Consider the following 26,734-nt stretch of genomic DNA (forward strand, 5'->3'; position numbering starts at 1 on the left):
CCTCTGAGGGCCTTGCCCTGGCCGCATCTGCTAACCCTCACCCTGCTCACTATGGCATTACCCTATTTTATTTTGTCAAGGCTCTATGATTAGCTCCTTTAGTTTTGAATTTCCATATTTATCATGGCCCTTGCCCTAGTAGAATATTAGCTTCCTACTTGTGGGGCCTCTTCCTCGTTGAGCGCCATAATCCTAGCTCCTAAAACAGTGCCTGGCACATGATGGACTCTCCGTACATAGTTGTTACCTGGTCAAATAACCAACGTAATGACCCATTAACCTGAGGTCTAGCCGTGGAGGCAAAGAAAGATAGACAGTAATAATGACTGCTTTCATTTATCAAGGCGCTTTACAGGCATTATACTGAGGGTTTGACATGCATTGTCTCATATAATTAGTGCAACAACCCTATTATTCCCATTTAACAGATGAGAAAATTGAGGGTCAAGAAGTTAAAAAAGAAACCAAAAACTTACTCCAGATATATATCTGCCTTAGTACCCTGCATGGCAGAGCAAACCCAGACTTAGAGCTCTATCATCAAAGCCCAAATGCTTTAACTATTTCATTCAAAGAATCACCAACGTCAAGAAAATACCCCCTGCCAGGGGAACCAAGACGACCAAGACAGGGGGAGGACAATAACGAGTACTGAGAGGGATGTGGAAAGTTGGAACTCTTGTGTGTCACTGGCGAGAATATGAGTTGTCACTTTGGAAAACAGCTTGGAAATTCTCCCAAAAGTTGAACATAGTGTCACCATTATCGTCTAGCAATTCCCCTCCTTGATGTAACTGAAAGCATATACAGAAAAACGCGTACACAAATGCTGGTAGAACGATTATTCATAACAGCCAAAAAGCAGAAGCAGCCCGAAGGTCCCACTGATGAATGTGTGAACAAGATATGGTTAACTTACACAATGGAGTATTATGCGGCCGTAAAAAGGAATGAAGTCCTGATTTGTGTTACAACATGATGCTAAGTGGAAGACGCCAAAGAAAGGCCAAATATTATATGCGTACGTTTATACAAAATGGCCAGAAGAGGCAAATCCACAGCGCTGGAAAGCACATTAATGGTTGCCGGGGGTTGGGGGGTGGGTGGGTGGAAAATGGAGAATGACTGGTAGAGTATGGTGTGGTTTTTTTTGTTTTTTGTTTTGGGGGCAGTTAAACCTAAGTGTTTGTGGTAGGTTAGATGAAGACTGGAGAGTCATGGAAAAGTGTGATCATACAAAAAGCGGTACGAGCGAAGAGTAGTAAACTAGGGAAAACAGGGAGGTCTGTTCACTCAGATTCCTTTTGGCGTCCATCGGTCTTCGGAGACAGGGACGTTCCTTTCCCCTGAGTATGGGAAGGGAGCCTCTCGCGGGAGGACCTTACAGTCTGCTTCAGAAGAAAGTCAGAAAACCCCTCCTCTACCTGCCATCTCTCAAGTTCCTTCCGCTTGAAACATCCAGTGTGCAGAGGGCCACATTTGGGGTTAGGACGTTCTGCCCCCCGTCATCATCTTCTGCACACCTGCTTCTCACTTAGGAAGCTCTGCATACCCAGCTGTGTCACCTTAAGCCCTGTCCCTTCCAGCCTTCCGGTTTGCCTTTCAGATTTAATGTCCTCTGGAGTTTCTTTACGGGGAGACTAAAATATTCTGGAATTAGATGGCGGTGATGGTTGCACAATCTTGTGAATACGCTAAGGTTCGGTGAAACCCCCTGAACTATATGCTCTCGGTGATTAAAATGGTGAATTCTATGGGGCGCCTGGGTGGCGCAGTCGGTTAAGCGTCCGACTTCAGCCAGGTCACGGTCTCGCGGTCCGTGAGTTCGAGCCCCGCGTCAGGCTCTGGGCTGATGGCTCGGAGCCTGGAGCCTGTTTCCGATTCTGTGTCTCCCTCTCTCTCTGCCCCTCCCCCGTTCATGCTCTGTCTCTCTCTGTCCCAAAAATAAAAATAAAAAACGTTGAAAAAAAAATTAAAAAAATAAATAAATAAAATGGTGAATTCTATGTGATGTGAATTTGTCTAGAAAGAAAAAAATAAGAAATTAAGATACCAGAAAGAAAGAGGAAGGAAGGGAGGGAGGGAGGGGGGAAGGAAGGGAGGGCGGAAAGAAAAAAAGAATGACTAGGTTTCCCTGCCTGTGGATGGAGCAGTTTTGAGAGCACAGGTGTGCCAAGTGGTCAGATAAGCATCTAATGAAGAGGCCTGTTCAAGGTGGCAGAGGCCCAGCTCCTAGAGTCACCTAAGGAGCAGCGCTCCTCTTTTGAGCTGGGAAACGGGACCGGTAAGTGCAAGGCAGGGCCCAATCCATATACCGGGACTGGGCGTTAGATAGGTATCTAGAACCAGAACCTGGACGGTGTCAGAGCACGAGCCTAGTCGTACAAATCCAAGTGCATGGGGGAATCTGGATAAAGAAGGCAAGGTCGGGTGCTCCATTAGTAGGACTGAGGAACCACACGAGGGGAAGAGTGGAACAGCCACACAGGTGCTCAGGGGCCCCTGTTAGAGCTCTGGAAACTGGATTAGACCGAAGGAAGGCCCGAGTATTCCAAGACTTGGCCTCCTTTTGGTACAGCTCAGCCTACTTCAGCACATCCTTACTCAGAACTGGTCAAGCATGCAGGAGATGAAGTCAGCAGCTCAGCTGGGGGAGCGGGCTGGGGACATAGGGCAGTCAGTCAACCAGCAGGTTGAGATGGCACATTCCTCCAAAATGAAAGTCATTTCCCAAGTTGAAGGTTTTGGGGCTTATTCCAATGCAAAGGCCCCTGAAAAGTTAGATAATAGGCCCAAGATCACACAGCTAGAAAGTGAAAAAAGTGTTGTGATAGCCAGTTTTCCTGACTCTAATGTCCTTGCTTTCAACTGTGTGGATGAGAGGCCGTCGAGTATGGTGGTCATGAGTTCAAATCCCACCATTGCGTGACCTCGGACAAGTTACGCAGCCCCTCTGGGCTTCAGCCCTGTCCCCTATAAAATGGGGATGGCAGTGACTGTCTGTCTCAGGTGGTGGTGAGGAGCCAATGACACAATACACACAAAGCATTTAGCATGGCTTCCAGAACCCAGAAAGAGCCAACCGTTGAGTCTTGTGCTCTTCTTGAGCCAGAGTGACGGGGCGTTCCGCGGGCACGTGTGGTGACGTCACGGTTTTGTCTAACACCACCACTGTTTTCTCTTTCCCCTTATCTTGTTCTAGAAAGACTTGCCCTTGTTTGTGTGTTTCTCGAGGGGTCAAACTGAATTGATAAAGTCACAGAGAGCACCAGACGTTTGGCCGGCTCCGTGAGAACAGAAATAGGGCAGAACTCACCGGTTGGTTTAGACATGAGTCAACCCCGTCCAAGCTAATCCCCTATTGGCAGCTGCAAGATTTTTCTCTCACAAACTGATTATGCTGGTAAATCAAGACCTTTTTCTGTATTGAAGGAAAAAGCTTATATACATTCACTTCACAGGAATAACGTCATCAGCCGAGCACAGCCGCTGTGTAGCTGAATATATTAGAATTATCCTCTGTCACAAGGTAGCGAAGTTGACTCTTGAACAGCATGGGCAGTTAGGAGTGCTGACCCCTCCCACAGTCAAAAATCCACGTAAAATCTTTGACTCCCGCAAAATGTAACTACTCTTAGCCTGCTGTTGACCAGAGAAGTCTTACTGATAACATGAACAGTCAACTAACACATATTTTGTATGGTGTGTGTATTATATACTGTATTCTTACAGCCGAGGAAGCTAGGGACAAGAAAATGTTATTAAGAACATAGAAGGTAGAGAAAACACATTTAGTACGGAAGTGTAGAGTCTGCGTGTAAGTGGACCCGCACAGTTCAAATTCATGTTTGTTCAAGGGGTAACTGGACCTGATACCCACAGATCCTCTGGTGAAAGGCTTCGGAGGGCCTCCCAAACATTAAGTAGTTAGCCCTCACCATCTTTCTTGGAAAGAGGTCCATGCGGCCGTCCCTAAGGGCTCTCCGGGAGGTGCTACCTACCCTTCCAGGCAGAGTTCCAAAGTTCCCAACAAACCCTCTTGCCCTCTTCCCCAGGTTGAAATTAATCACTCCTTCTCTGAGCTCTGCATGCACCTTTCGTCTCTATTCTAGAAAACATCTGTGTAGTACATCATTTGAGCTCCAGGTCTTTCCCACACTTGAGAGTAAGTTTTTGATGTCCTGAACTGTCTGATTCACATCTCTATCACTTTTTTGCCCGCTCGCTCACTCACACGCCCAACATGCACCCATCACATTGGCTGTGGGTTTCTTTGTACTTTGAGTAAGACTTCCTCTTAAAATTCTGCTACATTCCTCTATGGAAGGCACCCCTTCCAGTTGAGGAGCATTTTTTTTTTAGTAAGCTCTAGGTCCCCTGTGGGACTTGAGCCCATGACCCTGAGATCGAGAGTCGCACGCTCTACCGACTGAGCCAGTCAGATGCCCCAAGAAACATTTTTCTAGTAACACATGCCTTGCACTTAGTAGGGGTTTTACCTCTGTCTGTTGAAATAAATGGAAGAAAACGAAAAATGAGACTTTTGGCAATTTGACCAAGCCAACAAAATCAAGATGAAACTTGGAACTCTGTCTGCTCGGCTCCTGCTGTTACGTCTAACTGGCATTGGTGTTGTGTGCACATGCTGCCAAATGGTTCCCTAAAATTCCAGATGAGGATCCTGTCGTTTTCTTTCTTTCCCTCCTTCCCTTCTTCCCACCTCCCCACATATTTATTGAGCAACTATTATATGCCAGGCCTTGTGCTAGATGACAGTGATCCAATCATGGGCGAAAGCAAACATTGCCTTTGTTTTTAAGGAGCTTAGAAACTGCACAGTGCAGGAGAGACAGTTGATCAAACAGTGCTTTGAAGGCGTGTGTAATTAGCAGCGGAGGTTAGTACCCTGAAGGAAAAGAACACTGAACCGTGCAAGCTCATTACTGACCTAGCCTGGCTGGAATGTGAGAGATCAGGGAAGATTTTATGGAAGAAGAGATGCTTGTATCAAGAGCTGAAGGAGAGGGGCGCCTGGGTGGCTCGGTCGGTTAAGCGTCCGACTTCGGCTCAGGTCATGATCTCGCGGTCCGTGAGTTCGAGCCCCGCGTCGGGCTCTGTGCTGACAGCTCAGAGCCTGGAGCCTGTTTCCGATTCTGTGTCTCCCTCTCTCTCTGCCCCTCCCCCGTTCATGCTCTGTCTCTCTCTGTCCCAAAAATAAATAAAAAACGTTGAAAAAAAAATTAAAAAAAAAAAAAAGAGCTGAAGGAGATAGAAGAATTGAGCAGGAAGGGGGCGTGGGGGTGGGGAGGAGTGCCAGGGTGCACAAAGATTTTGTGGTGGGAATATTTATGCGTTTCAGGAACAGAAGACCCACAGCATCTGGCTGGAGGCCAAGGAAGATGTAGGACGTGGTTCCACTGAGACCTGGACGTTTACACAGGTGCCAGAATATAGGAGGGCCAAGTAGGACAAGTTAGGAGGCTTATCTTTTATCCTTCCCCAGTAGGAAGTCATTCAAGGTTGAAATCAGGGTGGAATGTAATCAGATCGATGGTCTGGAAAACAGTTCAGCTGTTCTGCAGGGAATGGACCCGGATGTGGGGGGGGGGGGGCGGGGAGGCTACAAGCCGACAAGCCGGAAATGAGACTCCCCAGTTAGGAGGCTTCTGCAAGTAGTCAGAGGACAGGGGACGATAGCTTCACTCAGGGTGGTGGCAATGAGGGTGGAGAAGGTTGAAGCCATCCAGGATGTAAAACTCACCAGGGCTTGGTGAAGGAGTGAATGAAAGCTCACGGCTGGTCTCAAAGTCACGTCTACTTTTGCCCAACTGCCATGTCCGCCATGAGGCTCTGGGGTAGTGCCTGGGCATGCAAGCAACAGTCGATGGTGCAAAGAAAAGCACCTCTACCTTCCCAGTGTTTCTCCTCAAAGGTCACACTTGAAGCACACACTCACAGGGAAAACAAACTCTCCTGGGCTGAATGGGCAAGTGTGAACGCGTAGGGACCCCCTGGCTTCCCGAAGTAAGAGGTTGTGTTGAACTTTCATGATACTTGCCAGCCTGTTAAGGACCACCGACTGGAATGTTTGCTTTTTGCCAGGAGATGATGATGTCATGTCGTTGTGATGTCATGTGAATTAAAAATAAATCATAGCGCGTTCATTCACTTATGTATCACTTCACTTATTTACCTGATTTGTTTTGAGCACATCCCACATTTTGGCTGTTGTGAATAATGCTGCTATGAACATGGGTGTGCACATATCTACTAGGGGCCCTGCTTTCATTTCTTTTGGCTGCATATCCAGAAACAGAACTATGGGATCACATGGTAATTGTTTTTCTTTTTTTGAGGACTCATCATACCCTTTTCCACAGCAGCTGCACCATTTTATATTCCTACCAGCAAGGCACAAATGTTCCAATTTCTCCACGGTCTCATCAACATTACATCATTATTCCCCAAATAACCTGTCTTCCGTTTGTTTGTGTTTTGATCAGAGCCATCCTCGTGGGTGTGAAGAAATATCTCACTGTAGCTCTGGCTTGCCTTTCCCTAGCGACCAGTGATGTTAAGCATCTTCTCCTGTGCTTATTGGCCATTTGTATATCTTTTTGGAACGATGTCTGTTCTAGTCCTTTGCCCATTTCTTAACCGGGCTGCTTGTTTTTTTGGTTGTTGTTGTGGAGTGGTTAGGCTTCTTCCAAATGTATCTTCAGAAACCAAACTCAACCTGGCTGAAATAAACAGAAGAATTTATTGCTTCATGTAACTGAAAGGCTTAAGGCACATCCAGGGTTAAGGTGTCCTCCCCAAAATTCATACGGTGAAGCCCTAATACCAAGTATAACTGTATTTGGAAATAAGGCTTTTAGGAGGCAATTAAGGTTACATGAGATGAGGAGAGAGGAGTCCTAATCTGACAGGACCCTCGCAAACTAAAATGCAGGTTTTTAAAATATATATATAGCAGGAATATTTTTCTTTCCTCCCCCTGCGTCTGCTTTCTTTATTGTTTTCTTTCTCAGGTGGGCTTATCCCTATAAGGTACGATGGGTAGCGTTCCTTCATTAATTCAATACTCCCTGAACTCCTCCTTTGTCCCAGACCCTGTTCTAAGCGGGGACAGGAAAGGTCCCTTTCCTCACGAGGCTTGCATTCTAGTAGGGAGAGACAGACAGACATAAAAAAAGGAAATCTTAAATGTTCTCATCACAACATGGTAATTATGTGACATGATGTGGTATCAGCTAACGCCTTGCTGGTAATCATTTTGCAATATATAAGTGTATCAAATCAACACGTTTTTCCCTAAATTTCGAAGATTTTTAAAAATGTTTTATTTATTTTTTGAGACAGCGTGAGCAGGGAGGGGCAGAGAGAGAGAGAGAGAGAGGGACAAAGGATCCAAAGCAGTCTCTGTGCTGACAGGCTGACAGCAGTGAGCCAGATGTGGGGCTCGATCATGAGATCATGACCTGTGTCAAGATCAGAAGTCGGATGCCTAAACGACTGAGCCACTCAGGCACCCCTAAAGATTTTTTTTTAATTTTTAAGTAATCTCTACACCCAACATGGGGCTCAAACTCACAACCCCGAGGTCAAGAGTCACATGCTCTACTGACTGAGCCAGTAGTAGAGGCTCAAATAAACGCTTTGTACACCTTCAGCTTACACAACATTGCATGTCAATTATGGCTCAATAAAGTCGGGGAAAAACCAAGAAATAAGTAACTGTGTATGTTCAGAATGCAAATTCTATGGAAAACAAAATAGCAGGAAAAGAGGATAAGGACTATGAGGGTGTTATGCATGCCTCGTTGTACATAAAGAAGTATGAGGATCAGCCTCCTGGGAATGTGGGATGATCTGGGCGCCCTGCGCTTTTGTGGAGACTGACATAAACAGATAATGCATATACTGAGTGAGCCTTGGTGATCTCGGGGCACATTGTGGTGGTAGGCCAGTGAGGATTGGCAGGGAGGTGAGAGTATTTTTTTAGGAGCAAGCAGAGTTTACAGCCTATTTTCCTCCTGTCAGTGGTGTTTTGGAGTCTAAGGGTGGGATGACCTTTTGCAGAGCTGGGGAGCTCCTCCTAGGACACTCGTCACTTGCCCGTGGAAGTCTGAAGAAAGGGGAGGCTGGTCTAATCTGAAAGTGATCAACTTAATGCAAGAAGAAAGAGTTTCAGAAAAAGTTTGAGGACTTTTCTGATTCGTTCTGATTGGCCCAGCTTGGGTGACATTGTCACACAAGCCAATCACTAAGATTAGGGGTAATCAGAACCCTTATTGGACAGGCCTGAGTCCAATTCCTATGGGATCGGCCTCACCCAAACCACAGGACTGGGAGGGAAAGGGACGGTTCCCCGAAGGAAAATTAACACCAGATGTCCTCCACACCCAGCTCCACATTTCATGGCTGGCTGATCTTTGGGATCAACCTCTCTGATTCTGTTTCCTCAGCTGATAGAAAAATCTAGAAGGTAAACAAATTCAGTAAGACTCACATCACTAAGTTACTGAGTACTGTATGTGATCGTGTACCTAAATGCTATTTGGGAGGTATGCAGTGAGTGCTAAACAAGTATTATTACTTCTATCAAAGTTTCCTAAGACACGGTAAGTGCCCATAGGGAGCTTATAATTTGCAGGGAGATGGAACATACGGAAACACAATTGCCATACAAAAGATGTTTGTGTGATTTTCCAACGCCTTCATCTAAGGCAGGAGCCACGCACTCACTTGCCTCCGTTGGCTAGGCAGCTAACCCAAGTGAGGAAAGCAGGCTGAACTTTCCTGAACCCGGACACATGGGAGACCACGGCCACATTTCACAGGGCAGCCGCCATATGGCTCCAGCAGACGGTCGTCTCGCTCGCAGGCAGGCTCAGTGTGGCCAGAGGGTCCAGTTGTTTTCAAATGAAGCTGATAATCTGGATTTTGATATGAACGGTTTTTTTTAATTTTTATTTTTTTAAAAATTTTTTTTTAACGTTTATTTATTTTTGAGACAGAGAGAGATAGAGCATGAACGGGGGAGGGGCAGAGAGAGAGGGAGACACAGAATCCGAGACAGGCTCCAGGCTCTGAGCCATCAGCCCAGAGCCCGACGCGGGGCTCGAACTCACGGACCGCGAGATCGTGACCTGGCTGAAGTCGGACGCTTAACCGACTGAGCCACCCAGGCGCCCCAAACGTTTTTTTTTTAAATGTTGGCAACTTCTTCAATTTTGTGTGTGTGTGTGTGTGTGTGTGTGTGTGTGGCAAATGCCTGTGAGCCACACAAAACACATACACCGGCCTCATTCTATCTGTGAGCTTAAGCCTACCCACTCTGCGGTTGGCGTCCTCCGATTTCCGGTTCCTTCTGAGAATTTGATAGCATGGCCTTTCTGGCTATGTGTTCACGGGGTACAAAACTTGGTATCATTGCAGAATGAGGAAGTCTTGGGGTCCAATTCTAGCTATGAGTCCTCGGTCAAGTTTATCCATCTGGCCTGAATTTCTCCATATCTATAACTAAAGTGTATGCGACCAGATGATTTCCTTTCCTAGCAGCTCAACGCTGAATGATCTATAGTTTTCAAAATGCGAGGGAAGAAACCAAAGTCAAATTCTGATCCAGGGGATGCAGAATTCATTTCCATTTGGAAGACCAGCGAGTGCTCCAAGGAAGAGATGATTTTGAGGGAGTCATCATGCCTGGACTCATGGAGAGTCTTGGGGAGAGGGAGACAGAGGAGGAAGATTAAAATGTAATTATCAGGGGCACCCAGGTGGCTCAGTTGGTTGAGCGTCCGACTTCGGCTCAGGTCATGATCTCACAATTTGTGAGTCCATCCTCTGCGTTGGGCTCTGTGCTCACAGCTCAGAGCCTGGAGTCTGCTTCGGATTCTGTGTCTCCCTCTCCTCTTCATGCTCTCTCTCTCAAAAATAAATTTAAAAAGCATTAAAAAAATTTTTTTAAATGTAGTTATCATATTTTGAGCATTTACTATAGTCCTGGCACTCTGCTATCTCTTTGCACACGCTATTTTCTTTAATCTTCACAGTGGTGAGATACAAACTTCCATCCCCATTTCAAAATAAGGAAGCTGCTGACAATGTAGAAACATTTATTGAAAATTCAGGCTTCTTGTTTATGCTCACTCAACTCGTATGTAGTAGAACCAGGATGCCAGCCTAGGTGTGCTTAATTCCAAAGCCCATGTTCTTACCGTTGAGTGGAGGAAACAGCCTGAGTCAGCTTGTGAGTGGAAAAGCTACCAGCTCCTCTACGTGTTTGGTAGGTTTTCGATCTGTCTGGGCACCTCCTATGCCTTAGCTACGATGGTTAGGCACTGTGAGAGCCATAAAATGAGTACAAACAGGGATTTGACCTTAGGGAGGTAATCTAGTAGAGAGACAGATGGCGATAAACTATGGTAGACTGTTTCCAAAGATGATCGGAAAAATCGCTCCCATCCTACATGTCCTTTGGAATGTGACTTTGACACCGCTCCCACCAGGAGGTAGGGTTTTTCCCCTCTCCTGACCTCTACACCGGTCTGATGAGTCGCTTTGATCGATAATAGGTGGTGGCGGAAGTGACGTTGTGTGCCTTCTGGGTCTAAGCCTTAGGAGGTTGTGAAGCTTCAGCTTGCTCTTTGAAGCCCTCTTGGCTGGAAAGAAGTCCAACCGGTCCACTTGAGAGAGGTGCAGCCAGCTGCAATCCATTCCAGTCTCTGGTCCCGGACAAGCTGCCCCAGGCAACACCGTGGGGGGTAGAGACAAGGTGTCCCTGCTGAGACTTGCTCAAATTGCAGAATCGGGAGCCAAATAATGGTTGCTCTTGTTCTAAGTCATTATTATTATTATTATTATGCCTTACACATAAAGTATATTACATGTGAAGACCCAGGTATCTGGGAGGCAGATGAGGTGGGTGAAGACAAAAATTCGGGTTGTACAACAGAGTTTACATCAGCCCTTGAATCCTTTTTTTTTTTTTTTTTTTTTTTCCTGCCTCCATCACTCCCGCCTCCAATAGTTTCCTGGGCTCAGAAGATATGTGAGGCTGAAGGTGACTGATACTACAGGGCAAACCCTGTCATACTGAGCACCAAATACCACAGCCCCATCAGTCCGCAACAAGAGCTCCCTCGTATCAATGGGGAAAGACAAGAGAGGAGCCAAAATTGCCTCAAAGCTTTATCCGGGGGCCGCAGTTTTTAGGGAGTGTTGAAACATTCCTGATGATTTCCCGGGATGAGTCAGAACTCCCTACATAATCTTATTTTCCTGAGAACTTGGTGACTTTCTCTGCTGACAGCCCACCTCTTCCTCCACCTCTTTCCTCTCCTTCTGCAAGTCTGGATCAGACCAAGGAGGGGGAGTACTGTTTGATTTTTAAGCCTGATGTTCCTGTCCTTCTCCGCCATTTAGTCTCTCTGGCTAATCATCTGGCCAATCCAGGGCAATCAATCAATTAGCAAGCATTTAAGCACTTTTCATGTATTCATATATTCATTCATTCATGTATTCATTCATTCACACACTCATTCATTCACGTATTCATTCATTCATTCATTCATTCATGTATTCATTCGTTCATTCATTCATTCATTCAACAAGTAGTTATTGAGTACCTACTATGTGCCAGACACTGCTGCAGGCCCTGGCAATATGCCAGTGTTTTAGTCTGTTCAGGCTCTTATAACAAAGTTCTGCAGACTAGGTGGCTTAAACAACAAACATTTACTTCTCATAGTTCTGGAAGCTAAAAGTCTAAGTCTAACCCAGTTGGGTTTGAGTCAGAACTGAGCTGCAGACTCCTTTCTCATTGCATTCTTCATATGGTGGAAAGAGGGTGAAAGAGCTGTCCGGAGTTGCTTTTAGAAGGCACTAATCCCATTTGTGAGGACTCCACCCTCATGACCTAATTCCCTCCCGAAAGGCCCCACCTCCTAATACCAACATACTAGGGGTTAGGATTTCAACATGTGAATTTGGCGGGACACAAACATTCAGTCCATCACAACCAGTGAAAAAAAGTGAATTTTTAAACACGGTTCATATTTTACTCTGAGTGTAATATTTATGCATATCATTGATAGCAAATGACCAAAATGTTTTGTCCTCATGAGGTGTAAGGTGGGTCCTGCTGTATCACCTTCTGAGGGATAAAAACATTCAGAAAAGTAGGAGATAATTCAGGCCAGAATAGCACAGGAGGGCCGCACTGGGGAGGTAGTATTTGAGTTGGGTTTTAAAAGACAAAGGGAGTGTAAATGGGCAAAGGGAAGAGCTTTTCAGATGGGGACCAACATGAGAACACGCACGGAGTTGGAGGTGAACAGGCATGATATGTTTGACATACATTAATAGAATTAGACTGACCCAAGGGATGGGTGTCTGTTAGAGTGGAATGTAAAATAAAGTCAACTGATTCCAGTAGGAAAAGATGAGAAAAAGCCTTTAAAATCAAGCAGAGAAACAGATGTTCTCCATAACAAAGAAGAAAACATTGAAGGCTGGTGGGGCAGGAGTGGTGTGGAGCACGTCATGTCACGTGTCAGTGAAATGCATGTTCTCTGGAGTGGCACAGACTTGTTGAACCTCAAATATGGGAAAAGATGGCAGCCTCCTCCATGTCCTTCCGAGGGCAGCCCAGGAATCAGAATTGTGTTCTGTATCAGGAGGATAGTTTAGAAGGACAAAACACACAGTACATTCAGACAGAGTAGCTAGGGCAGTGGAGGGCTTAGAGCCAAACTTATGAGTAGAAGCTGAAGGAAAGGGGGAGACTCAAGGGCTTGAGGACTGAAACTGCCTCCAAATATGTGTAAGGGTTTAGAGGGACCACATTTGCTCCGAGTGGCCAGACTTGGTAGAACTAGGACCAATGTTAATACAAGAGATACATTTGGACTCCTTATAAGGAAGAACTTCCTAAGAGTCAGAGCTGTCCTCACGAGCTAGCGAATTCACTAGCTGACATTTCACTTAGCGGAAATGTTGGTGGGGAGGCATGTATACAAGTATCGGGGAGGTAGAGCTATAATTTGAAGTCCTTCAAACATGAGAGTCTACCCTCCTCAACTCAAGTTCAAGTTCTCAATATCTATAGTAGGAAGAACCACACTGGGTTCTGATCATTACCATTTTATGAGAAACATGCCCTTATCCTGAGGCCCCAACCAACCCTCAAACTGTGAGCATCTGGAAGGCAGACTCTACGTCTTCCTACTACCTGCTACGAAAATACAGGGTACCGGGCTTACCCCAGGTCGTAGAGGCTCTGAGAGTAGGCCTAATGACTTCATAGAGGAAAATAGAACACTTGTTCTTGCTAGGGAAATGTGGTAGGGTTTTGTTTTGTTTTTTTTCAATTCTTTTTGTTTTGTTTTGTTCTGGATGGGTACCAAATTTTTAGAGCCAAGGAGGGAGAAGTAAGGAAGAAAAGAAATTTACGACGTGATTCTAAGTGGTTTTACCACACATTTGATTAGCTCTCTAGGGGGAAGAGAAAAGCTTAATCCGATCATTTAGCAGAGTGCACACAAGAAAGGAGACTTGCTTAACTAATGATTAGAAAGTGTATCTGGGCCCTAGAAACTATCCTTTTTGCTTCAGGTGGTGAGAGAAGTACTATTATTATGGGGAAATTCACACTTATTACTGAGTCCATAACTGTAATATGACTGTGACTTGGCAAAGCACCTCTCATTTTCCAAGACGTTAAAGTCTTGGGAGCTTAACTTACCAAATGTGCAATATCTTCACATTGCCATTCATACACCGACCATAACACAAGTGCAGCAAAAGGAGTCTTTGGGATAGAAAAGTCATGAAGAAGCTTCTCTGAGTGAGTACACCAATATCCCCTCCCTTTTTTTTCACCATCTACTGGTTTCTGCATCCTCCGTAGCTGGACTGATAATTTCATTCTCAAAGGTTGTCAATTACTTTCTAATTACTAAACCCAGTGAGTTTTTCCTTTGTTCTCAATTCTATTGCTCTCTGCAGCGTCCTATTCCACCAACTTCTTGAAATCTCATGTTTGTTTGGCTTTTGGGGTGGCTTTGCTGTTCTGATTTTCTTACTACTTCTCCGACGGCTCCCCTTCTCTAGTGCGTTGTGAGGCCAGAACTCCCCGGCTCTGCCGTGATCTGGTTCTTTATCCATCTCTCAGACCCCACTCGTTATGTCCATCTTTGACCAACACGTCTGTGTAGATGGTTCCCGGAAGCAAAGACCATCTTATTTATCTCTTGTATCTTTGTACCCGAATACGCACCTCATATACTGGAGCCAAAATACAATGAACGACGTTCACGGATGGAGCACTGACTTCTTTTGATTTCAGGTCTCCAATTCTCACTGCTCACCTAAACTTGGATCTTCTCGATCCCCAAATTTCTAAAACCAAATTAACCCTGTTTAGTAAGTTCACCTGTCAGAGAGCTGCACTGTTGTCATTACCTCCCAGCCAGGAGGCAAAGCACTTAGCTCCCTTTTCTGACTTTCTTTCTTTCACTCATATTCAGAGCCTCAAATTCACCTTTGTCTTGCTTAATACCCTGCCCCCGCTGCCAGGCAGTGTCATCAGGCCTCTGTCCTACCGCTCCACTGCAATTGACATCACTGTTGTCAATGGATACATGAGAGCTTTCATCTTACTGGACCTCTTTTAGGATCATTGGCCATTACTTCCTTTCAAAAACTTTTCTCTTGGTTTTTGTTCTTCTTACTCACTTCCTTCTTCTCTGATCTCTCTTCTGTTCCCTTTGCCAGTGTTATTTCCCCAAATATGATTCCGGTGCTCTTCTCCATGGTCATACTTTCTCTTGATATTGGCAAATCTGCCTTTGATTTGACCAGTCTCTGTCCCTACACGATCCCCGAACAATATATCTCTAGCCCAGATTCCTCTGCTGAATTTGAACTGCCTAAAAGATATCTTCACTTGGGTGTTTATAGGAACCTCAAAACCAGCACCACTAGAATGGAACTGTATGAGTGATGGGCCCAGCCCTGTAGCAAGCCTGCTACTCTAAGACCCAATTTGGTTGTCTCCTTTAGACAAGTGAGGATTCGCATTTTTGATTTGTATCTTTAAAATAATTTGGAAAGACTATATACCCTCCTTCACATCTTTAAGTGGACATTCAGAATTGTTTTGTTATAAGTTTATATATGTCAAGAGGTACGGTGTGTAACACAGTGTATTAACATTTAAAGTATTAACATTTAAACATAAAATTACTATAGCACTTAAAAAACTTACCCAATGGAACCTGAATGACCAGTTTGATACTCAGAATTATTCATTTGGAAATACATGAACTTTTTCCAGTTTTACTGAGAGATAATTGACATACTTCACCGTAAAAGTTGAAGGCATGCAACATGATGGTTTGATTTACCTATATGGTGAAATGGTTAATGTGACAGGTGCAGCTAACATCCATCTTTCCATATAGATACGATAAAAAGAAAGAAGAAGAAAAATGTTTCTCCTTGTGATGAGGACTCAGGATTTACTCTCTCTTTTTACTTTATCCTGGGTGGTCTAGGTGGTTCACCTTTTGAGTGACCCTGCCTTTCCCTTCGTATTTAATTCCTGCTCTTATGTTTTAAATTCACCGGTAAAGAGTGAACCCATCACCCCAGGGTGACCTTAAACAAAAGATTTCTGTGTAAAGGATTTACCTTCAAAAACTTTCTTATAGATCCTTACAGGTGTGTCAGCTGTAGTCACATTGTACTTGTACTTGTTTATCTTGTAACTGGAAATCTGTGCCTTTTCACCACCTTTCTCCAATTCCCCCTCCCCCACCCCCAACACCTGATTAATGGTTAAAAATTTTATATATTTCTCCTTGACCTTATTATTTCCACTTTAACTTTCCCCATTTAAATGCTTGGAAATCTTCTGTTGCTGGCCCTTAATACTTCTGTGAAACAAAAATATAAATTGAAGTTGAAAAAATGTATATTTTGATGCCATAAGTATCTACGTGTTCAAAAGAGTTATTATGAAAATTGTTAATAGTCAAATTTATTGACCTTTTAAACATAAAAAGTACATTTTATTGCAAATTTATCATTTAATGAGATAGATGAGACTTTTATGGTTTTCCCCAATCAGTTCATGTACCTATGGTTTAATATAACATATTATTAGAACAAAACAGGGTTCAGCACCAATTCTACCCCTATATTACTTTTTAAAATTTACGTATCAAAAATAGCACTGCCATCTATCATTGAAAAAGTGTATTTAGTGATTTATCAGGTGATAACCCTATGAGGTCTCCTTTGAGTTTCAAAAAGCTGGAAACCATCTGACATGCAGAAGTATTTATTACCTTGTCATTATAATCAACTGCAGTATTTTAATGTTCATTTATTTTTGAGAGACAGAGCCAGAGTGCAAGCGGGGGAGGGGCAGAGAGACAGGGAGACACAGAATCCGAAGCAGGCTCCAGGCTCCGAGCTGTCAGCACAGAGCCAGACGCGGGGCTCGAACTCACGGAACATGAGATCATGGCCTGAGCTGAAGTCGGATGCTTAACCAACTGAGCCACCTAGGCGTCCTGTCAACCGCAATATTTTAAATACTCTTCTTTTGGGGCCCCCCAGAAAATTTTTCCTGAGGCAAGGCACTATGGGAATATTTGAAATCGGTGGGAGTGTGGCTTTCTTATAAAGTGGCAGGAGAGTATTTGAGAAAGAGAGTTGGAGAAGAGCTAGTCTAAGGCCTTCACCATGGGCACACGCTTAGGCAGATTGGTTTGGGGATGGCTGTGTATGGAAAGCCATTTGTTTCACGTCTCCGTGCCCAAAGCTGGATGGCATTAGTGGATGCTACGTGTTGTCCATTTGGTATCAGCTCACCCTTTCCCTTTCCTAAGAAAGCTATACTTTGGTTCAAGTAGCTACCTCTGCCACAGAAGGCACAGGGGAACATATCCTTCCTGCCCCGCTCTTGAGGAGAATCCTGATTCCTCTTAAGCCCATCAGTGCCCTGGTAATACCCACTCCAGTGACCTAAGTTGACCCAGTCAGATGGAAGGTTTGTGAGGACAGATTCCTCTCTCTGGTAGGATATGAACAGGGAGCATGGAGACCTCTAACTGCCACTGGCAGTCCTTTTGGGTCTCCCAGGGAAAGCCGCTTTAGGATAACTATAGACTGGGGCAGAGACTTAGGGCTTCAGATGAACCAGAGGCCTGCCCGACTTCTGGACTTTCCGTCACGCGAGGTAAAAATGTCCTTATTTCACAAAACGGTGCTCTGCGCCCACATACGATGAGTCAGCAGATAAACACATAGTTTCAGCCGTCTATTTTCTCTTGCCAAGATCTTTATAACACTTTTTAAAATGATCTTCCTGTTTCTATTATTTTCATTGTCCCATCCATTTATACACTGCCATCAAGCTTTTTAAAAAAAAACACCTGTTTAGCAATCTTTCAGAGATCCCCACAGTTTATAGAATAAAATCCAAGCCCCCTGGCTTTGGTATTCCATGTTCTACAAATTCTGTCCCTTGCCTACATTTCCAGTCATGTCTTGGTGTCCCCCAGTTTATAAGAAGCAGTGTGGTACATTAAATACAAGCGTCGCGATGTAAGTTCAAAACCTGGCTTCCCTGTTTACCAGCTATGTGATCTTAGGCAAGTTACTTAACCTCTCTGAGCCTTAGTTTTCTTATCCACAAACTTTAGGAAATGCTGCCCACCTTGAAGGGTCCTTGTGCCCGTTATACATGTTGGTAAAAAAACGTAGAGCTTCGAAGTCATTGTGTAAAAAAAAAAAAAAAAAAAGCTCTTGCTGATATTGTTGTTGTTCTATCTTCTATATCTGCCATTTCTAGGCTACTGCTCTTTGTGCAAACATGCAAATCCATTGCAACTGCCTGGAAAGCCACCAATTTCCACGCTTCTTTTCTCTTCCTTATCCTGTCTGCAGAGCTTCCACTTTTGACTCAAAACTATCCAGACAGCACCTGCACTGTGCAGCCTTCCCAAGGATCTCGGCCTAAGTTCCCCCTCCGCCTAAGGAGTCCCTCGGTGCTCCCACAGCACTTCGTATATCCCGTTGACTATTTACACACCTGCTACCAGTCTGTGGAGTTCTGGATGGCCTGCATTTTTCCTCATTCATTTTTGGAGCTCCGTGGCATAGAATGGCGCCGGGGCTGCAACAGATACCCCATAAATGTTGAACAAGTGAGAAGAAAGAGCAACAGACTACGGCATGTGGAAAGTTTACCCAGGGAATGTCTCGGAGAAACGCTGTGTCTCTTAGCAGCGGCAGCAGCAGCGGGGATAACACCTGCTATTTGTGGACTTCTTTGCAGTTTGTGAAGCTCTTCCTATATTTTATCTTAAACAATAAAATCCTTACACGATCCTACGAGGGGCTTTTTGGGACTCCCCCTGCGTTAGGGATGATTAAATTGAGGTCTGAAAGGGTAAGGGATCGGCCCTTGATCAACAACCGAGAAGTGTCAGAGTCAGAGCACACAGCCAGCATTTCCCAAAAGAACTCTGTGGATGGTTCGGGCGCCAAGCCAATATCCGAGAGACGGTGGAGTCCATAGTGGACTTTATGCATGGATTACCAAGAATATTTCTCTGCAGCCCTTTATCGTACCATAGTGCCATATTGAGTGGTACCGTTGAAAGAATGTTTAAAAATTTTTTTAATGTTTATTGAACTTTGAGAGAGACAGAATGTGAGTGGGGGAGGGGCAGAGAGAGAGAGAGGGAGACACAGACTCTGAAGCAGGCTCCGGCCTCTGAGACGTCAGCACGGAGCCCGACGTGGGGCTCGAACCCACGAACCACGAGATCATGACCTGAGTGGAAGTCGGACGCTTAACTACTCAACCGACTGAGCCACCCAGGCACCCCATGAATGTTTAAATGAAAGTTGAGAGATCTGGGTTATAGACTTTTTTCTGTTACCAAAAAGTCTGGGGCCCATTTATTTAACTTTCCTGGGCACTGAAGAAGTTTTCAAGATGATGTCTAAGGCTCCTTCTGACTTTAAAAATCTTTAGTTAGCTAGTTTAGTTAACTAGTTTAGTTAACTAACTAAAAATCTTTAGTTAGTTAGTTTTTTTAGTTAAAAATCCTGCTAACTAAAGTGTTCTACAGCTTTGGAGATCGGTAGAAGGCAAAGGTGCAATTTCATGGACAGGAGGCAATGGCAGGAAAGGAGGGAAGCAGAGCATTCTAATCCTACAGACTGTGCTGTTCATTGTCATTTGCCTAAGTCTGGCTCCAGAGATTTCATGAAGTCCCGTTCCTTCCCTGTACTGTGAGATAAAACGCCTTTGTCTCTTCTCTTGCCATTAATTCCTTTAGAAACAGAATAAATTGATTTGATAACTTTGATCAAAGAGGATGCATCCTTTCCCCTCCACAGACCTCTTAACTTCCAGGTTCAAAGAAGAAATCAGAGAAAAATTGGTTTTGAACTCTGCTTTTTAGAGCAGCTTATATTGCATTTTAATTTAATTTGTTAGAATTTCACCTTCTGCCTTTGGTGGGCTGATTAGATGAAATAAAATTATATCTGGGGGATCTATGTTACTAAGATTGCTTAATTCTTCCTTTTGAAGTTGAACTGTCAAGGCCATCGACTGTCCTCGGGTAACTTCCCAGATTACCTCCTGCAGTCATGGCTTCCGAGTCTGTGTGTCTCTGATGTAAAAATAGATCCAGAGCTTTCTTAATAACAGAACTAGACTGTCCTGCTAAGACAGGACAAATGTGTACATTTGTAACAGTGGGAACTAGTCTGTTTGTTCCCAGCATTTTCAGCCAGTTATTGGAATCATACAATTGTCTAAACCCCGAGGCGTAGGACACAGCCTGGGACAAAACAGCTCCCAATAAACATTTGTTGATGAAACTAATCTAGTCTAGTCTCCTTTAAACAATTTTTTTTAATTTAAATTTTTTATTTTTAGAGAGGTGGGGGGGAGGAGCAGAGGGAAAGAGAGAAAGAGACAGAGAGAGAGAGAGAGAGAGAGAGAGAGAGAGAGAGAGAGAGAATCTTAAGCAGGATCCACAATCAGTGCAGAGCCTAACACCGGGCTTGATCCCACAACCCTGGGATCATGACCTGAGCTGAAATCGAGTTGGGCACTCAACCGCCTGAGCCACCCAGGTGCCCCCCACTCTCCTTTTTAAAGCAGGAATGCTTTCGCAGGATCCTTGATAATGGCCATAGAGCTTCTGATCAAACATTTTGCTGACCAGGAACATCATGAGATAGCTTGCTTATTCTACTATTTTCTAACATTTTATCCAATCTAATATGAATACACACTATTTAATAAGTATCTAATATTTAAAAAAAATTTTTTAATGTTTGTTTATTTTTGAGAGAGAGCACAAGTGGTGGAGGGGCAAAGAGAGAGGGAGACACAGAATCCGAAGCAAGCTCCAGGCTCCGAGCTGTCAGCACAGAGCCCGACGCTGGGGTCGAACTCACAGACTGTGAGATCATGACCTGAGCTGAAGTTGGATGCTTAACCGACTGAGCCACCCAGGTGCTCCCCCCACCCCCCTGCTTTATAAAATATTTATTTATTTTTGAGAGAGAGAAAACGAGCGAGCATGGGGGAGGGGCAGAGAGAGAGGGGGACACAGAATCCGAAGCAGCTCCAGGCTCTGAGCTGTCAGCACAGAGCCCAACGCGGGGCTCGAACCCACAAGCCATGAGATCATGACCTGAGCCGAAGTCAGACGCCCAACCAACTGAGCCACCCAGGCACCCCATAAACATCTAATATTTTGAATATTATTCTACTATTTTTCTCCTTGCCCCCATTAATTCCTGTTCTGGAATCAGAGAACAGTAGCATTTGATAGAATTACTCCTGTTGGCAAACTGTCAGCTCTAATTGACATCTGTTGTTGGTAATCTGTCCAATCTTTCTCTCCTCTTCTGTTTCTAACATCATGCTTCTCCTTTAGGGAACCCATAACTTCTCCCTAGAAACTTCTGTTTCTAATTTTCACAGACCCAGAAACAAGAGTTAAAAAGTGGAGGCACCCCATACTACATACCTAAATATTATAAAGTCTAAATTGAGCAGATTGGTACATAAAATATGCTCTATGATTTTACTCTCAGAATGCAAAAATTTTAAATTTTGTGTAAAACTCTGGTTTTTATAGGACCTAAAATCAGCAAAAATATCGTTTAATTTAATTATACTTAACACCTCTGGGCGTGATGTTGAAGGACTGGCAATGTCCAGATGCACAGTAAATTATGTATTTCCTAAATTATTACATGTTTATTCTACAAAATCTATTTGTCTTGTTTTCATCCTAGCACAATCACTCATTATGTTATTATAATCAATGTGTTCATATAATTTGTGTTCCATTGACAATAATCTAAAGCAGGCATCAGCAAACTTTTTCTTAAAGGGCAAGATAATAAATATTTTACCCTTATGTGTAGTCTCTGTCTCAACAACTGTACTCCACTATTGTATGTGAAAGCAACTCTAGACAATATATAAATTAATGAACGTGGATGTGTGCCAATAAAACTTTGTTTACAAACACAGGTAGGCAGCCTGTTGGCAGTAGTCTGAATAGCTTATCAACCCCTTTTCCAAAGGAATTAAAGATAAAATATAATTTCAGTAAAAACGTATAAAACTTGAAATATCCAGAAACTATAAATATCCAGAAACTATATTTATAGTTTATATCCAGAAACTATAAATAAATTTATAAGTAAAATTATTTTCAAATGTTTTTCAAATACGTTTTTCTTCTAAAATAGTCAAAATCAGACATGCCTGGATGGCTCAATTGGGTGACTCTTGATTTCGGCTCAGGTCATGATTTCATGATTTGTGGGTTGGAGCCCCGTGTCGGGCTCTGTGCTGACAGCGCTGAGCCTGCTTGGGATATTCTCTCTCTCTCTCTCTCTCTCTCTCTCTCTCTCTCTCCCTCTCTCTCCCTCTCTCTGTTCCTCCCCTGCTTGTGTTCTCTCTCTCTCTCAAAAAAACTTTTTAAAAAATAGTCAAAATTATCTTAAAATTAAAAGACTAAAGAAATTCTAATTTTAAGTCAAAACTATTTAAACAAAGCTAAAATTTTAATTTCTGGGGAGGGAATTTGCATAAATCTTATTAGCATTTTTTTAAAAAAATAAAAATATCCACAACTCTAGTGTTTAGTAACCATCCAGTTGCCTATGTAAAGATTTAATATACTGAATGCATGCTACATTTATATCTATGTCCAGGTGTTTATAAATATTAAGAGTAGTCTGAATCATTTCATATTATAAAATGTTGTTCAGCCACAGGCTTGTGATTGTGAAGCTAATTTGTGAGTATCTATGGAACCATAAAATGAAATACGACGCAAAATAAGAAAGTGGATAATTAGCACTAGTGGGAAAAAATATTTCAGAATTCATGCTAAGAGGAAGGACATGACAATTAATAACATAATAAAACACAGAATTGCCTAAGTGCTTGTTCTATTACCTAAGTAATTCCGCCACTGAAATCCTCTGCGTACTCCACAGTAGTAACTATCTCCAATGTCAGGGGCAGCATAACCCACAAAAGTTAGCATTCTCACGAGGTTTTTCTGTTGAGGACACAGGTCAAGAGATGCAAGGACATTTCCTTGTGCCTGACTGGTGTTAGTCATAGGAATGGATGTTGAGAACTGTTCCCCTGCGATCAAGTGTTCTTAAGTAACTATGGTGTGTGTGTGTGTGTGTGTGTGTGAGAGAGAGAGAGAGAGAGAGAGAGAGAGAGAGATGCAAAGTTCTCTAAAGCATGAGTCCAAGGTAGGACAGGCCAATATGCCTTTTCCATTCCCTCGGATTAAGTAATAGATATAAGGTTGGGGAGATAATACAAGTTAGAATAATGAGGTCAATTTTAGAACTTTATTGGAATTAAAAGGAAAATGAGGCTCTCTTCACATGGCATTGTTACAATGGAGGCTGTAAGCTTAGAGCTGCTGGCAGCCATTACGTGGAGAGAGCCTGCCTGAGAATGAAGAAGGACAGATAATCAGAGCCCAGAGATAAAGAAAGACTGAGTCACAATGTCATTATTTGAGGCTTTGGATCCTGCTGTGTCTGAAACCTGCTAGATTCCTAGATTTTTCACTTACGGAAGCTACAAAGTTTCTTTTCTGTTTAAAAGAAAATCCACTTTCACTTGGATTTCTATCATTTGCAACCAAAACGATTCCAATTAATAAATGATCTTCTGGACACTGGAATCCATTTATTTAATGACTCCCTCAGTATCGCCTGGCCTCCTCTGCCTTTGAAGATTCCTTGAAAATTAGATAGGTCTAACTGTCCACACAGTACCTACTCTACTCTTACAAACTCCTCAGATCTTGCACAGCCATTTGGGAAAGAACTGCTGGTAAACTTTACTAATCACTCCACCAGAGAAGGCAAAATGCAAATGCATTTGCCTCAGAGCCAAGATACACGGTATTTCCTTGCTATCATCTGTACTAATCCCTTGGCTCTAACCAATGGTGATTGGATTAATGGCTCCAATTCTTCATGCTTCCCTGTATCCGTGTCCTTTGTCGTCTAACTCCAGAGTCCTCCCACTCTGACTCTGGGTTTGGTCATGGCTTTGACCAATGAGGTGTCAGCAAAATTTTCAAAGGCTTGGAAAACGTATGTGCATTTCCATTTACCACTCTTGCCTTCTGTCGTTACCATGAGAAGATTTTGACCTGGCTAACCCGGTAGAGGGTAAGAGTCACGTAGAACAGGGTTTATTCACCCCAGTCAGGCCAACTGAGCCCTAGATCAGCCATTAGCCAGTCAACACCATGCACAAGAGTGTGCCCAGCCAACACAAGTAGGGTGACCGTGCCATCTTGTAACTGTTGACACATGCGTGAACCCAGCCTAGATAAGGTAAGCAAACCCCGCAGACTCAGGAGCGACCTAAGTGTTTTCTGTCATCTGTTACCTAGGTTTTGGGATTGTTTTTCACATACAATCATTAAAACAGTAAATAACGGACACACCAGCCTTAAAAGTGCTACATCTGATAGGTTCTGTCAGCTCTGTTAGAATCTCAGTTCAGGCCTTTTAGATGCTAAAAAACAAAGAGACTTGAAATATTACCTCTCTAGAGTTCAGAGGTGTCTGCACAATGAGGAGTTATACTAAATGTGATCAAAAGTTTCTTGAAGCACCAGAAAAAAAAAATTAGAAGCATCTAGATTGAAAAGGAAGAACTAAAACTGTCTTTATTCACAGAAGACATGATCATCTATGTAGATAATCCTATTTGCATAGCGGCTCTATATTCTATATCTGACAGATCTTGTATCTGTAATCCAAAGGATTCTAAATTCATTTTATGTTAGATCTGCCAACTCTTCAGTGGCTTGTATTTTATGTTTAGTGGTATTTGTGAGCTCATTGTCATAATAGGTGGAACATCTAAGAGCTTAAATTGGGGATTGGAGACACTTTCTTGCAGAGAAGATTTGCTTTTGCTTTTGCTTTTGACAGTAGCTAGAGGGTGCATCTGATCTGGGACTATGTCAGTGAACTTGCCCCCACCTCTTGTATCCTCCTTGCTCTCCCTTGAGGGCTTCAATTCATGGTGGAGTCCCAGACTTCCCATCCTCCCCCTAAACATTGGGCCAAAACTCAGCATCCTGGCTGCACTATTCATCCCCTGATAGATCAGGCTTGAACTCTCTCTCTTGTTCTCTCTCTCTCTTTTCTTGCCTCTTATGTCTTTCCTCTTATGAGGCTGGTAATGTCTGAAGTAATGTATCCTACGGGGCTTTGCGGCTCCGTAGCAGGTGCCCCTTGGAGCAACCGGTCAGATATTGCCAGAACAGGAAGAAGTTTCCCTTATCCCCCCTTTCCCTGCTTTTCTCATCCCTGACACAAGGTATTGCCTGCAGAGACACAAACCATGGTGCCCGCTCAGGGCAGGAAAAAATGTCAGTAGAGCAGCCTGACCATCTGGAGAGGCTTGGCACGGGGACATATTACTACACAGAGATGAGTATCTAATGTGACCAGGCTGAGTTTGGATGCTGACGTCTCTGAGGAATAGCTATTTGTTTTGTTTTTTTTTTAAATTTTTTTAACGTTTATTTATTTTTGAGACAGAGAGAGACACAGCATGAATGGGGGAGGGGCAGAGAGAGAGGGAGACACAGAATCGGAAGCAGGCTCCAGGCTCTGAGCCATCAGCCCAGAGCCCGACGCGGGGCTTGAACTCGCGGACCGCGAGATCGTGACCTGAGCCGAAGTCGGACGCTTAACCGACTGAGCCACCCAGGCGCCCCAGGAATAGCTATTTGGATTCCTCATGTTGTTTCAGGCCCCAGAATGGGGCTCTGGCTTTGAACCTCACTCCCAGTTCTGAAGTCCCAGCTCTGTTAGCCCACACCACGCCCACATATCTCTTCAGGATTAGAATGTTGGCCCCAAACGCTGCCCACCTGACGGGGATTCTTACCCTGCTCAGCTCTTCCCAATTTTCTCCCCTGGTAGATGGGGTTCTAATTCCTGTAACTCCTGGTTATTCTCTGGAAGTGAACAGATCTCTTAGAATCATAGTGCAGCTTACTTTTCCCCAATATTCTTACCTGACCACCTAGAATTTCAGACTTCTGTGTCCAGGAAAGGGAATAATTTCCTGGTATCAATACTTTGTCTTTTATTACATCTAAGTTTTCTCTTTTCTTTTTTAAAGTTTATTTATTTTGAGAGAGAGAGAGAGAGAGAGAGCGCTTGCACAAGTGGGGGAGGGGCAGAGAGAAGGAGAGACAGAATCCCAAGCAGGCTCTGTGCCATCAGCACAGAGTCTGACACGGGGCTGGAACCCATGAACCGCGAGATCATGAGTCGAGCCGAGATCATGAGTCAAACGCATGGGGCACCTGGATGGCTCAGTCAGTCGGTCAAGTATTGCCTTTGGCTCAGGTCATGATCTCACCGTCTGTGGGTTCGAGCCCCGCATCAGGCTCTGTGCTGACAGCTCGGAGCCTGGAGCCTGCTTCAGATTCTGTGTCTCCCCCTCTCTCTGCCCCTGCCCTGCTCGTGCTCTGGCTCTTTCTCCTTCAGAAATAAATAAACATTTAAAAAAAAAAAAAAAAAAAAAGAGATGCTTAACTGACTGAGCCACCCAGGTGCCCCAAACATCTAAGTTTTCTTGATCTGTACCCATTGGTACAGGCCAACCAAAGGAACAGGCCAACCAAATCTGTGGTTTGGAGGTGTCCTTAAATCGCTCAGGCTCTAGAGCTAAGACAATTTCTCCTGTCCCATCTGGGCCCCGCTCATTTACCCAGCCTTCTGCTACTGCTCCCTGCCTCAAACGAAATCCCAGGCCTCACCTCAAATGCCATCAACTTCAGGAAGACTTCCTGATCTTTCTCTTCTCCCCAGCTGGGTGGGGCTTGTTCATTTCCAAAGGATCCCTTATTTTCACTCAATTTATTTCATACTTGTACTACAATCCCGTGTTTGTCTCACCCTTCTTACTGGATTGCAAATTCCTTCAGGGAGCTGTCTCACATCTTGTAACTCTTGAGGCTTATGAACGGAAAACAGAATTGAATTAAAAAGAAAACCATATTCTTAACATCACCGTTTTTTACAATTGTATTCCCCACCCCAGCCCTCAGATCAGAGAGGGCTTAATAGTTCAATGAATACAGATGTAATTATT

At 43.8% G+C, this 26,734-nt stretch overlaps 1 long non-coding RNA gene across 1 annotated transcript; it reads right to left on the bottom strand.

Annotated features, from left to right (window-relative positions):
- Positions 1–1,989: 1,989 nt before the first annotated feature.
- Positions 1,990–26,599, bottom strand: LOC131486976 (uncharacterized). The gene is made up of 3 exons (XR_009249549.1): positions 26,539–26,599; positions 5,762–6,740; positions 1,990–2,022 (listed from the first exon to the last, which is right to left on the bottom strand). It is a non-coding gene; the product is annotated as an uncharacterized LOC131486976 (long non-coding RNA).
- Positions 26,600–26,734: the final 135 nt, after the last annotated feature.

Source organism: Neofelis nebulosa, chromosome 10, assembly GCF_028018385.1.
Source record: "Neofelis nebulosa isolate mNeoNeb1 chromosome 10, mNeoNeb1.pri, whole genome shotgun sequence".
In the NCBI taxonomy this organism is placed as follows: domain Eukaryota; kingdom Metazoa; phylum Chordata; class Mammalia; order Carnivora; family Felidae; genus Neofelis; species Neofelis nebulosa.